Genomic DNA, 13,175 nt, shown 5'->3' with positions numbered 1-13,175 from the left:
TTCTTAGAAACAGTGCTTTCATAACTTCAAAAGTAGTGAAGAAGCTTTGAACTGTAGAAACAGTTATTTCCTTTGCAGACCATACAAAGATGAAGAAATAAAATTAGGATCTATAACACAAACATACATCATAAAAACATTTTAATGGAGACTTAAACAACAAAAAGATTTTAGCTACATGCACACTGAGCAATTTGTTTGTTGTAGCTGTTACATCCTTTTAATTAGCCATACACAAAATGAAAACCTCACAATCTTCTTGGTTCAATGCTTCTTGCCCTTGCACTCTGTTGTACAAACCATAGAATATCCTGAGTTGGAAGGGATCCACAAGAATAATCAAATATTCATCAGCAAGGCATAACATCATCATCTACTAATCCATCCTGACTCAGTATTTTCTCCTACATCCTTGATTCATCTTTTTCTGTCTTGAGGAGTTTAGTAAAAACTACTTTAAAGTCATCTTTTTATCAAAGCAATGGTATTTCTGCAGAACATCTCATTGTTTAGAATGTTTACAATCTTTTTTTTTTTTAATCAAATTCAGGTTTGTATCTCAGAGTCGCTTCATATTTATTTGTGAAGAGTGGGATTTATTATACCTCATTTTGACTATCTGAAAGTTAATAATCTATCTATGCTAGTTACATATTTCTCTTGAAGACAGTGGAAGGAGGTGAGCTTGAGTCAGGAAATTGTTCAGGTTATGAAGTTACATATATAAGATCTGTCTCCATTGACTGAGAAAACATAGTTGTTAGATAATGGATAGCTATCTTAGATGAGAATTTTTTTGGTAGATAAAGCTAAGGGAGATGCATTTCTGTTTGTCTTTCACAGGAAGATTTCTGGATAAAAATATCAAATCTAACAAGGAACAAATTTCTTCCAGTAAGAACATGGAACTCCTGTCCAGGTTTCAGTGAATATTATCTATATGAAAAGTTCTAAGACAGAGAGAGGCAGATCAGGACACATATTTAGCTTTGAACACCATGGAGGTGTTCAAGGCCAGGTTGGATGGGGCCCTGGACAACCTGGTCCAGTATTAAATGGGGAAGTTGGTGGCCCTACCTGTGGCAGGAGGGTTGGAGATTAATGATCCTTGAGGTCCCTTCCAATCTGGGCCATTCTGTGATTCTGACTTGTTTTTAAAACATCTTTTTGGATTTGGGACAATCTTTCTAAAAACTCCACAAAAGCTCTGTCCCAGTCCTAAAGAGGACAGAGACACAAAAATAGAGCTCTGATTCTAACACATTGCCCAAATACTTGTCTTAAATGCATTCTTTTTTGATGCAAAACCCCGAGATAAATTATTGGTGTTATATTTTAAAATGTTATCACTTATTCTGTACTGAGCTGTTCCTTCATCTCTTATATATTGCGGTATACAAGGTTATTTTTTGAGGAACCTCTTACCACAGATTTTTGATTTTTTTTCCTATTTCCCTTAGTATGGGCAACAGCTATAGTTTCTTGCATGTTATTTGAAACCCAAAGAACCTCCTGGACTTCTCCCAAGAAGAACGAACAGATCCAAAGAAAGCATCAAAGTGTATAAAAATACATTCATCATGTACTTGAATTCATCTGAGGACATCCAAAGAGAAACTGGTCATCTGGGTTTATTTTTATCTAGCATGTGACCAAGTCTATACCTTATTGAAGTTAATGGTAAGTATCTGTTAACTCCTGTGACACCAGGATTTTGCTTATACAGCTCAGCATCGTATCTGAAAGTCTTCCAGTTACAGACAGCATAAAAAAGTTATTCAGAAGTATGCTTAGAAAGAAAGAAATCACTTCACAGTAACTTCTTATGATAGAATTTATACTACAATATCTTATTTGAACAAGACCCCCCCCTCCCCCCATCATGACTCACTCTCACCAAGAAGAGAAAAGATTCACTTAGAGATTTAAAATTCCCTAACACTAACATTTACTTTTTTTTTGGGGGGGGGAGAGGGGGGAGGAGCAGGGGAGAGAGTAAAATTAAAATTAGGAAAATTGCAGACATGAAAAGTAATTGTTTTGTCAATTCTTGTCAGTTTTGCACCTTCTTTTCCTGGAAAAGAATACCATTATCAGTTTAAGAAGGGATGTTCTCAATTTTTCTTTCATTACTGGTGAATTAAAATTAGCAAATAGCTATAAAGAAAAGATGTGGAGTGTTTTTTTTTTTTTACTTCAAGTCACATTGGATGAAATTTGATTTCTATAATGAAGAAGCCTCTATAAAATCATACATCATCATTAGACATTAGTTGTAAATATCCTTTTTTTACTTTATCAAATTCTCTAAATACAACATAATAGCTGTAGTAACTTTACTTGAAAACAGTGTAGTACCTATTTCTCTTCCATCCTATGCTTCCATCCATGCTAGCAGAAAAATTTGAAGTACTGGCAGTACCTAGAATGTTTCTGGTCACTGAATATGTCCTATAAAAGCCAATAAATAGTCTTGTGCACATGCGTTTGCAGCATTTAGTAGTAGTTAACATGGAATTACAGAGCCAGGAGCCTTGTGAGTCCCTTCCAAACTCTGATAGAGGAATAGTGATTCAATTGGATACTCCATGATTTCATGATTCATTCTAACTGGGATGAGAGATTACACAGATGTTGTACCTGAACTACCAGTCAAGAAATGGCAAACAAATCAAAGTTGTACCACATATATCTTTTTTTTTTTTTAATAGTTGAACACAATGGATTTTTCTAAGTTGTTTTGGAAATACATAGCTGCCTTTGCAAGTTGATTCATATCTCAACTCCAGTGGGATAAAGAGACAGAACTTTGTCTTGAATCCACATTCTCTCCCTGTATACTGTAGATGAATTTCTGCAATGGCTATGTTTGAGGATAAATCATTCAAACTGCTGTCTTTTGGCATGGTGTTCTACTGATACCTCTCTCATTACTGCATACTGACGCTAAAAATGAATAACTTCACCTTCAGTGAAGAGCAAGGAAGTTAAATTGTGCCTAAGAAAAACACTCTAAGCTTAGCGCTAGAGCACATTAATAAGAGCAGAGCAATCCTGCCAGTGGTATCAAAGGCATGATTTTAGTCACTGAAAGGGAAGTCAGAATATTCCTTACTAGCAACTGCTAATCCCTTTTAGAATTTAATATTGAATTTTGGAAGGATGTCACTCAATTATCAGGTCTCCACTGTGCTAGACATACAGTCCTGACTGGCAAAGCTAAAGTTAAAACTAAGCCTTTTGTCTTGCACAAATGAATTCTGGGTTTGATTGCTGGTGGTTATGAAACCATTGTTCAAAGTTCCATGAATAATTCAAAATATACTTTTGTTTGCAACGAGAAGCCCAGAGGAAAGAGTTCCTGAATTGCTTTTGTAATTTTCCATGAAGCACACCTGACTTTAACAGGAGATAACACAGAGATAAAACTCAGTCAAAGAGGTTTCCATGTACTCTAACTGCTACTGGGGCTGAGTATAAATCATTAAAATTCAGAATTACCTTGATTATATCATGCTTGGTTTCAGAGTTGGTGTGATCCTGCTCTATTCTTTGAACTGAAGGCATAGTCCCATTCTTTGAAAAAGCGTGTTCTAGCTTTGCTGACTAGCAACCTTAGAGAGCATCTATCAGAAAAGGTATCACCATTGTGCTGACATCTGAATTCTCCGAACAAGTCACACAAAAATCTCTCTGCATCCTATTCCAGAAGGAAGAACCAGGAAAGGTCATTGCAGTGGAGCTGGCAGTGTGTGAATAAATCCCCTTACATAAGGTGACTGCAGAAGTAAAATGACATATATTAGATATGTTCCGGGAAGAGAGGATATATTGAACAAGAACGTGCTTGCAAGAAGCTAAACTTGTTTCCCAGTGGTCTTCTGGGAATGCACATTAAAGCATGATACAAGGCAGCTCTGAAACCCATCCAGAAATAGGCTCCTTGTGCTTCTCCTTTACATTACCTCAGCCTGAAGGGAGGATAGATAGTGAGGACTAGTCTCTGACTCACACAAGGGCAGACATATGCTGGCTGTACCATACTAAAAATATTGATAAAGCTGTAAAGGTAAAATCATCCTTCAAAATGAAATTCTTTACCTGCACAAGTCAGAACTGCTTGCAAAACATTAGTGCAATTAAAACAGATATTCTCTGTACAGGTGCAGCAAATTACCATCTGTAACTTCCTGAATCATGCAAACAGGATGGTTTATGATGGTTTAACAAAATAAAAATATCCCCGCAGTGAGGCCTTTTCATTGCAAAAGGTAATAAAGGTTTGATAATAGAAAACCTGTAGGTGTACAAAATGAAAAGACTGCACAGAAGGATTATCTTGCACAAAAACCTACAAAGCTGGAATTTGATGCTTTGTCAATTGTCATATTTATTAACTCTAATATATCAACATTACCTAGTTAGAATGGAAAGAAAGATACATTAATTTAAAACATCAGTTTATAACTATTTTACATAAGTTTTCTGAGAGATCAGTAACATTCTTTTTTTTCTTTATTCTTCCACTACTAAATCAAAACTCTCTTCAGATTGTATTCCCACAACAGAAGTATTCTAGAATAAGAGAATAAGATAAGGCCTGCCCTGTTCTTTCTCAAGAAAGTGTGTCATAGAATGTTTTGGGTTGGACAGGACTTTTAAGATCATCTAGTTCCAACCCCCCTGCTGTAGCCAGGGGGGTTTGACCAGGTTGCTCAAAGCCCCATCTAGCCTGGCCTTGAATACCTCTAGAAAAGGGGCATACAACAAGGGAACAAATATTGTATGTGATATTCACAGATGCATCTGTGAATTAATTCAAGGCTCCATGAAGCTGAAGTACATATCCCAGTGAACACATTTTTCTATACATTTTGGAAAGCATAAATATTTGTCCTTTTTTGTTTAGGTCACAGCTCTTCATTAAATATTTATTGAAACAAGGATCTAAGAACCCAGTTCAGTAATGGATTTTCACTTGACTTATCTCAAAGTCATTTGAATTTTTTTTGGAGCAAAGACTTCTGCTCACTGGTAACTAGTCTGCAAGATACAAATTCATCTCCAATAACATTGATGTACTTCAATTGTTTAGGGTGTATTTTGATCTCTATAACTATCTTCCTTACATGTTGATATATTTCTCATATAGTCAGAAGAAATAATCCTACCTCAAATTTATTGAAATATGTATGGTTAGTACTTACTGTAACATATTCTTGTCACATTTTCCTTGTTTTCAGATATCAGATAAGCTTACAGTTGATTATTTTAGTGTTATAGTCAGATGTAAAATGCATGAAGGCAATGAAAATGATGTTTATATTGAGTCTGCAGAAGCGGGATGCAAATTGTTTTACAAAGATGTGGCATACACAAGAGATCTTCCTATCAGAGCCTGATCATTTTAGGCAGGCTTCTGGTGAATTTACTTTCAATCTATTTGGCTTTTTTAATTCAGCCCTGACTGCAATGTATCTAATTTCATGCAATTAACAGAAGTGTTTATGTTAAAATTACAAAAATCCTAGGTTTATTTAATAGTCAATGGAGGAAAATAAACACCTTTAGACATCCTAGTTAATCAGACTTCTCAATTTTAGTTTAAAGAGAATCATTCCTCTGTCTTCTTGGCACTGGGAAGGCTCCAAGGAGACAATATTCCTAACTCCTGTGCTTTACTGCAGTGGAATTATTTCAGTGAAGAAGTTTGAGTTTGTCCAAGCTCAGACATGGCCAAAAATAAAATTAAAGTAAATATGCTGAATCTAAAATTCAAGCTCTTTAAAAATATTTTATTTTTGTTTCTGGTTTGTACATGTACCTTTCTGAAAAAATTGATTCAGAACTGTACTGATACACTGAATTGTTACTTGGGTAATGGTTAAAGGTATAGATCCCTCTTACCATATTCCTCCTCCTCCAAACCACATTTCATGGTAGGTCTTGTCATTTGATTGCACAGTAAATATCAGGTAGTGGCAATGTAATTATATGATGATTACTGTAGACATTATGAAAGAAATAAAGCCAGCATAGTTTACACAGCAATTATTCCGCACCCTACTGAGCATTTTACCAAGTAATCTGTAAGAACATGTAATTATATTATCATGAAAGAAAATTAAATCTACCTTCTTAACTTTCACATTCTTCATGATCTCCTTATAGATTTGCTACATGCTGATCCTGTGTCTCACTCTGCTTCTGAAGCCACTCATTTCTGCCCTCTCCATTAGATTGTAAACATCAAGTAAGACTGAGTTCCCTATCTTGTCATATGAACATTTACAAATGCAAACATTTGCATTTCTTATTTTTAGGTAGCCATTCAAGCATAAACAAACTACTGCTCACATTCATGCTCTAGGAAGACACAGAACCATTAAGGAGGTTTTGTTTTCCAAATAATTTCTGTGAAGAGATTTCTGCAGCTTTACAAGAAGAGATTAGCACTTTTCTACCATAATTTCTGCTAGTGTGAGTTTTGAAAACATTTGTGTTTGCTACAGCTATACCTAGGATTTTCATAGTTCACTGTCAATATACAAGTCTTCCTCTTTGTCCTACTTTACTGGTTATTCAGTCCTTTTACATAGCAAGGAAAAAAATCACGTGGCAGAAAGATAACATTTTGCATTATATTTCATATTTCTACTACTTATCTGATAGTTAAATGTCTGGTGCTTGAGGCAAATCATTCAATATTTAGTGTAGGTGAAGGATAACAGACAAGCCAGGAAAAAAAGGAAATATTTCCCACTGAAAAATGACATCTTCCTAAATAACTGTTATCGTTACTTGTGCTCTCATTGCCTTCTCCATACCTACCCTTACATTCATCCAAATTTCCTTCTGCTTCACCATGCCTGAAATACTTGTGCAATCCAACTGCTCTTTCCAGGAAAAAGGACTAGGAAAAAGCCACTGAATAGAAAGAGAAACTGAATAGGACACCGAAATTTATCCTTTCTTGGGGTTCTCCATTCAGTACAAACTTGGTCTGTGGCTACCAACACACAGTGACTTAAACTATAGGAAAGGTTTGAGACCCTTATTTATTATCTTTTTTACTACTTCAACGTGTGTTTTTTGTTTGTTTGTTTTTACAGGATTCAAAGATCTAGCTTGCATCATTGTCAGGAAACTATTCTAGAGACCATAATCCACCAGGGTTGAAGAAGTTTTTCAGCACTTTTTCCTTTGCTAACATTTTTCTTTCAGTTAAAATAGGAATGGCAGTTGCTGAACTACTTCACTAGGATATGTATATGCTCATTTGCAGCTCATTTCCACCCCCACTAACAAGCTTTTCAGCAGCCATAAGTAGTTGGAAAGACAATATTCGCAGCTATTAACAAAGGCACTGTTTCATGACATTATAACCCATCCTGACTGGAGCCTTTTACTAGATATTGGATTGCTTGTTGAAAGTCAATTTTAAAACAAAATAAACACTGTCATGACAAATTTCACTGCTTTAGTTTTATAGATGTAGTTATATACCCTACACCCCAATGAAAAAAAACGTGTGCAAATGAATTTAGATACACATCAACTGAATTTCCAGTGGTGATACAATTAAGATTATAAAAGGAGTGCACGTACATAACAGCTACTGCGGGAGCCCCTCTCGTGCTCTTCTATGAGTGACAATATTTTTTTTCTAGCTTTGTTGTCACATTTACTTGCCTTGTTGTAAAGTAACCAAATTATTCAGTGTCTAAAAAGTTTCTAAAAGACTGAGAAACACAATAATTACACCACTCACATTCAAACTTTGCATTAGAGAGAAATAAACATTGCTGAATCAAAATGCATCCAATTTGTCCGTGTTCTCATTATATGCATATGTACCTCGTGAGAACAAAGTTTTCCAAGATGATCACCTGATGTCTGAGACAAGTGTCTATTAGAAGTTCTCTTATTTTAAGAGAAAATACTGGTCCACTTCGGCTTCACTTATGATCGGGACACCACCAAGTAGGCACAGTGCTGTACTTCTTGTATATCAAGGGAGGCTTCATTGATTTTTTTTTTTTTTTTTCTCCTCTTTACTGCTACCAAAGGAACTAACTAAATGCTGCAATTACTGGCACAATTCATCTTTCTGTTCTCTTTGTTCATCTGAGAAAACAGAAGATAAGTGATTGTGTCTCTCTGTCAGCTTTATAGCACTAGGTCAGAGAAAGGGGGCTGGTGAATGTTGTAAGCACAAGAGTAGGAGGAAAGACACCTAAACACTATGAGCTGAAATCCATCACTGATCTTAACTTTTTTTAAAACACATTTTGGAATTCATGAATAAGAACGTATAAAACCAGCAGTTTTAAATTTCATAAATATTCATATATTGAACTTCACTCTGTATTACGAAGTGAAGAACTATCTCAATAGATATTCAGAGCCACTTTTAGCTCATGTTCTGCATGTAAAATAAATCTCATAGATTTCTCTGGGAGCTTTGTTTCACTGTGGAAAAGCTCAAAATGGGAGAACTAAAACAAAAAAATAGATTTTCTGTTACACAAGAAAATGAAATTATTTCTCTTCCATCACAAACTAAGCAAGTAAGCGTGATACTTAATAGTCAAGTCAGGTCAAACATTTCACTCCTATTAAACTCAATCAGGATTAACCAGTGCATTTTTTTGTTTGTTTGTTTTGTTTTTGTTTTTTGTTTGTTTGTTTTTTGCAAAAATAACTGCTTTTAAAAGAAATGTTGATATTGTGTTAGAAAACCAAGTGGTGGAGAAATGAAACCTTTGAAGTTTTGAGAGCTCAGTATTTTCCAAGAGACAAAGAAAAAACAAACTAAGGGAAATTTTCTGCTGTGAATTATACTATTTAATCAAATTCTAGCTCATAAATCATGCAACATGTCCCACATCTTCATTAAGAGGTGATAAAGAAATGAATAATGTGAGAAGGAGCCAGAATGAAGAACCCTTCAAAACAGAAGAATGAGATTGTAAACCCCGAGCAAAAATTATAACAATGCCTTCATTTGGCAAGTGCCACCAGTTTAGAAAGAATATTTCAATATATATCAATTTTGGATTAGTTACTGAAAAATTGAACTTTTCCTCCTTAAAATTGTAAAGTATCAAAGCACTCTCAAATCTATTAAAATAATTTGCTGCATCCCTTTTTATGTAATATACATGCTCACAAGGCATCACTCTGCACAGGATATAATCTGTTCTTTATTGAAACTATTATTCCCTTGTTGCCAATTGAATTACCAACTCCACTGTTTTTGGACTCCTGCTTCACTTTCATTAGAGATGATCGTGGAGCCTCCATGGTTAAATCTCAGTTTATATCCTCATCACAGCTGTCAAACAATCAGAGGCACATTCACAGCCAATACAAGAAGTGATAAAGATCTATAATATGCTATTAAAAAATAATATGGGGCTGCAAGGGTGTCATTCAATCCATTTGTTGTACATCACTGCTATTCTTTGCAAAAAAAAAGTCATTTTGGAGGTTTTGATAAAAAGACAAGTTTTTTTTTCCTCCCCTACCTCTAATTAACCACTTAAAAGTTTGTCATAATGCCTTGTTCTCCATCAATACACCTTTAAAATAACATTAAAAATAATGATATTTCAGGTTGCAATTCCCAAATAGTCTTGAAGTCATATAATCCTATTAGATTCAGTCAGTACACAATTAAGTCTGTTGCAATATTTCCAGCCAAATGATTGAATATTTCAAAGCTTCACAAGTTCAGAAGTGAAATATATCTGCTCTTCATAGTTTTCTATTCACTTGCTACTAACTCCAAAAATTTTTGTCAGGATCAGAAAAAAAACAAATATTTTGGTGACTATTTTATCGCCCTTCAATAGAAGCATATTTGGATACTTGAGAACAGTTTACAGAATTTGGTACAAATGTTTCTCACCATTTGAAATTGACAAATAGTTGACAATGTTCCATACAATTTTAAAATACTTTAAAAAAAAAAAAAAGGAACATTCACAGTGCTTTATTGCATCATAGCCCTGAGTTGCTTCCAGTATTCTGCTTGTGATTTTTTTTTTTTAAACTGAATGTGCAGACTCATTGAAGTCTAAGTTTTGCTTCTACCCACATAAAAAAAAAAAACCAACAACAAAAGGAGTCAACTCCATAGCATGATTACAGAATCTTTCAAGTGTTCCAGACCTTTTATGATATCACATAATACAAAAGTATACTCTGATCATCCTCAGCTCCTTAACTGATTAGTTTGTTACGTGATAAAGAAATACCAAATGCTTGGACACACAAGAAAGTCTTCATTCTCAATAAAAAGTTGGTGCTCTGTGGTTCTTGTGGCATAACATCAGAAATGTAGTAGCATATTCAGAATGTGTTCCATTTTTGGCTACTGTTGCAGTACCATATGATTCCAGCAGCTCTAGACTTAACAAGCAAGCTCAGAGATTATTAGAAATTAGTTGCTTATCTGTTATGATTTTCTTCTATTTTCTCTAATGTTGTAAGCAATGGAAAGCATAAAAGAAATGCTGACTTCTGAACACCCTTAGAAGTGTAACAACTGGTGTCACAATAGTGAAGACATTTAAACATATAAGAAACTCACAGCTGCGTCTTCGGTATACCTTATTTCAAGTGCAACAGACAGTTATAAAGAGATATAAAAAGAGAATCTAAATAACATTTTGCTGAAAGTGGAGAGAGGAGGGAAACACTTCTACACACATTAACTTACCTCACAAATATTAATGTCTGCTTCTTGGCAGTTACAATCAATTTGTATTTGATACTCCTTCAAACTGTCTGAAAAACAAAAAGAGAAGAGTCATTAGATTATGCATGGTATATAATGGGTGATATGATCAATGATGTCTCATGCTTTAATATAGATATTTCATACAAACACTAACACTGCAATACTAGAAATCATCTGAATGAGGAAATATTCACAAACATGAAGAGGTACACAAGATCCTGATATATAATTTTTACCAACTTGAAAATGATAGTTTGATTCTCTACAGTAGATACAACAAAATCAGAACTTTACTACTCTTAGAAGACCACAAGATTTACTTTAGATGTTAAGGTGGATAAATACTGGAAAACACGTTAACTACAGTAAGATACAATCAATAACTATTTGTCAGCTACTGATTTAAGACAACTCATTTTTGTTATTGCTTTAAAGGGAAAAAAAGTGCAGTATTTTTAGAAGGAAGAAAAACAGATCAGGAAACAAAAAAAATAAAAAGAATATCTTTTTATGCAGAAAACTGTAAAGAAAATAAGACTAAGGAGTAAGGACTTTTTTCTTGAGAAAGGGTGACTGAGGTCTTCACATTTACAAGTGTAAACAAAATTCCCACTGAAATCCACAAAAGATGACACAGAACATTAGAAAACCACTGAGTCTACCTCCTTGTCTGAGTGGGAAAAAAAAAAAGAGATCATAAAAAGAGATCATTCATAACATTTTCAAAACTTCTAAAGAGATAAAGAATCTTAAGGCCCCCTCTTTACAAAATAAAATATTTTCCATCAGGCTCAGTGGAGTTCAAGTTGAAGTGTGTGATGCAAAACAAAGATAAACTTCCTCCTCTGGGGCTCCCAGTGCATCCCAGGGTTGGAAGCAAAGTGCTCCAGTGGAAAGTTCTGTGTGAGGTTACTCTTTTATTCAAAATTGGTTCAATTATGCTGTATAATAAACACAGAATTAATGTATTTTGAGATCCATGTGGATCTCAATTCAGATGGCAAGAGTCATTTCAAAGACAGCTTTTCAGATCTGTGTTGCTGAAGCCATATCTTTTGAGCAAAATAAATGAGTGATGGTGAGTACTTGTTTTCCAGAAATGAGAACTAGGAACTGAACCAGAGGGAGAACCAGTCTTTATCTAGTTGTTTCTATAAGAAGTCAAAATAAAATATTCAAAATACAAGTTTCACAGTGGTAAAGTTCTCACATTCCTAGTGACAGATTTCATCCCTATTTTCTATATTTATTTTCAAACAAATACATAATTCCTTGCATTATATATTTTAGTTTTTAATTTGTATCAAATAAAATGTAACAAATTATTAATTTCAAAATGAAGACTATGCTTGCAAAGGCTGAATATTGTCTTCAAAACAAGTCATTACTGGAATCACTTTCTGCTTAGAATTTTTTCCTGTGTGCATTTTGTCTGTAGAAATTTTTTAGTGTTGTTTGGAAGATAAATTACTACTGTACAGTGAAGGTAAGGACGTGGCTGCTCATTCAACCATGTAACTGATTATTCTGAATTCAGATGGTTCTGATGTTCATAGAACAAGGGATCAGCAGAGCTAAAGAGGAAAGTAAGAGCTGTAGCCTTCACTTTAGTCTACAGTATTATATTAAGATGTAATAAATGTGTTAAATATAAAATGCCACAGGTCAGTCATAGTGCTGATCAGTGGTTTATAATTGGCTTAATAGTACTCACAACCTGTTCCCACACAGTTACATAGCTTAGGCATAGCTAGGCAATAAAAGTCTACAACCACCAGAGCATGAGAAGGTCATATATATTATATTAAACAAGAGTATCAGGGACAGAAAGCAGTCACCATCTCCACCGAAAGCCAATTTAATAAATCAGTGATGAGATGATTGTTCTTGGACTTCATAACCCATCAACAAACAAAAATCATGGTAAAAGTACTGAAATTCTTTCAGTTGCATGTGAGCTATTCACCTGGAAGACACCAGATTTTTACTGTGGTGAATTTAGTGCTTCTTTGGAATTAAGCAGAGTCTTTCTTGTCCTGCAAAAGCCTCCCTACCTAGTTTTAGAATCCTCTTGGATTTGTTCACACAGTACTCATCAGTGTGTGAAATTAAAACATGAACTGATCAGGATGCAAAAGTGAGGTTCCTAGAGTTAATTATAACAGGGATACTGAACACATTTAAGACCGACTGTGCAGCTTGCTTAAATGAGCTACTACCACCTCATTGACAGCAGAAACAGGAATGATTGAAAGTGTAGGCTGGCTGATATTTAGTAATGCCAGGCAAATATTAGCAAGTTACTTAATAAAGAAAATTAATTTCATTTTGTTAGGGTGGCTGATATTAAATCGTATCTTTAAACATGAAAAGTGAGTTCATAGAAGCTCTGTTTTTACTGTAAAGATGTATAGCTTAAAGAGAATAT

The 13,175-nt window shown here is 34.5% G+C and overlaps 1 long non-coding RNA gene across 1 annotated transcript in view; it reads right to left on the bottom strand.

Moving 5' to 3' along the window:
• LOC149918243 (uncharacterized) overlaps positions 1-13,175 on the bottom strand; it is a 35,037-nt gene that overhangs the window by 19,656 nt on the left and 2,206 nt on the right. Inside the window, exon 2 of the long non-coding RNA XR_016466468.1 lies at positions 10,727-10,794. This is a non-coding gene — a long non-coding RNA (uncharacterized LOC149918243). The remainder of the gene's footprint in view (positions 1-10,726; positions 10,795-13,175) is intronic.

The sequence above is a fragment of the Phasianus colchicus genome, chromosome 4 (assembly GCF_987193195.1).
Source record: "Phasianus colchicus chromosome 4, bPhaCol1.hap1.1, whole genome shotgun sequence".
Classification (NCBI taxonomy): domain Eukaryota; kingdom Metazoa; phylum Chordata; class Aves; order Galliformes; family Phasianidae; genus Phasianus; species Phasianus colchicus.
Note: the sequence above shows the minus strand (reverse complement) of the source record. Positions and strands in the feature narration are given on the sequence as shown.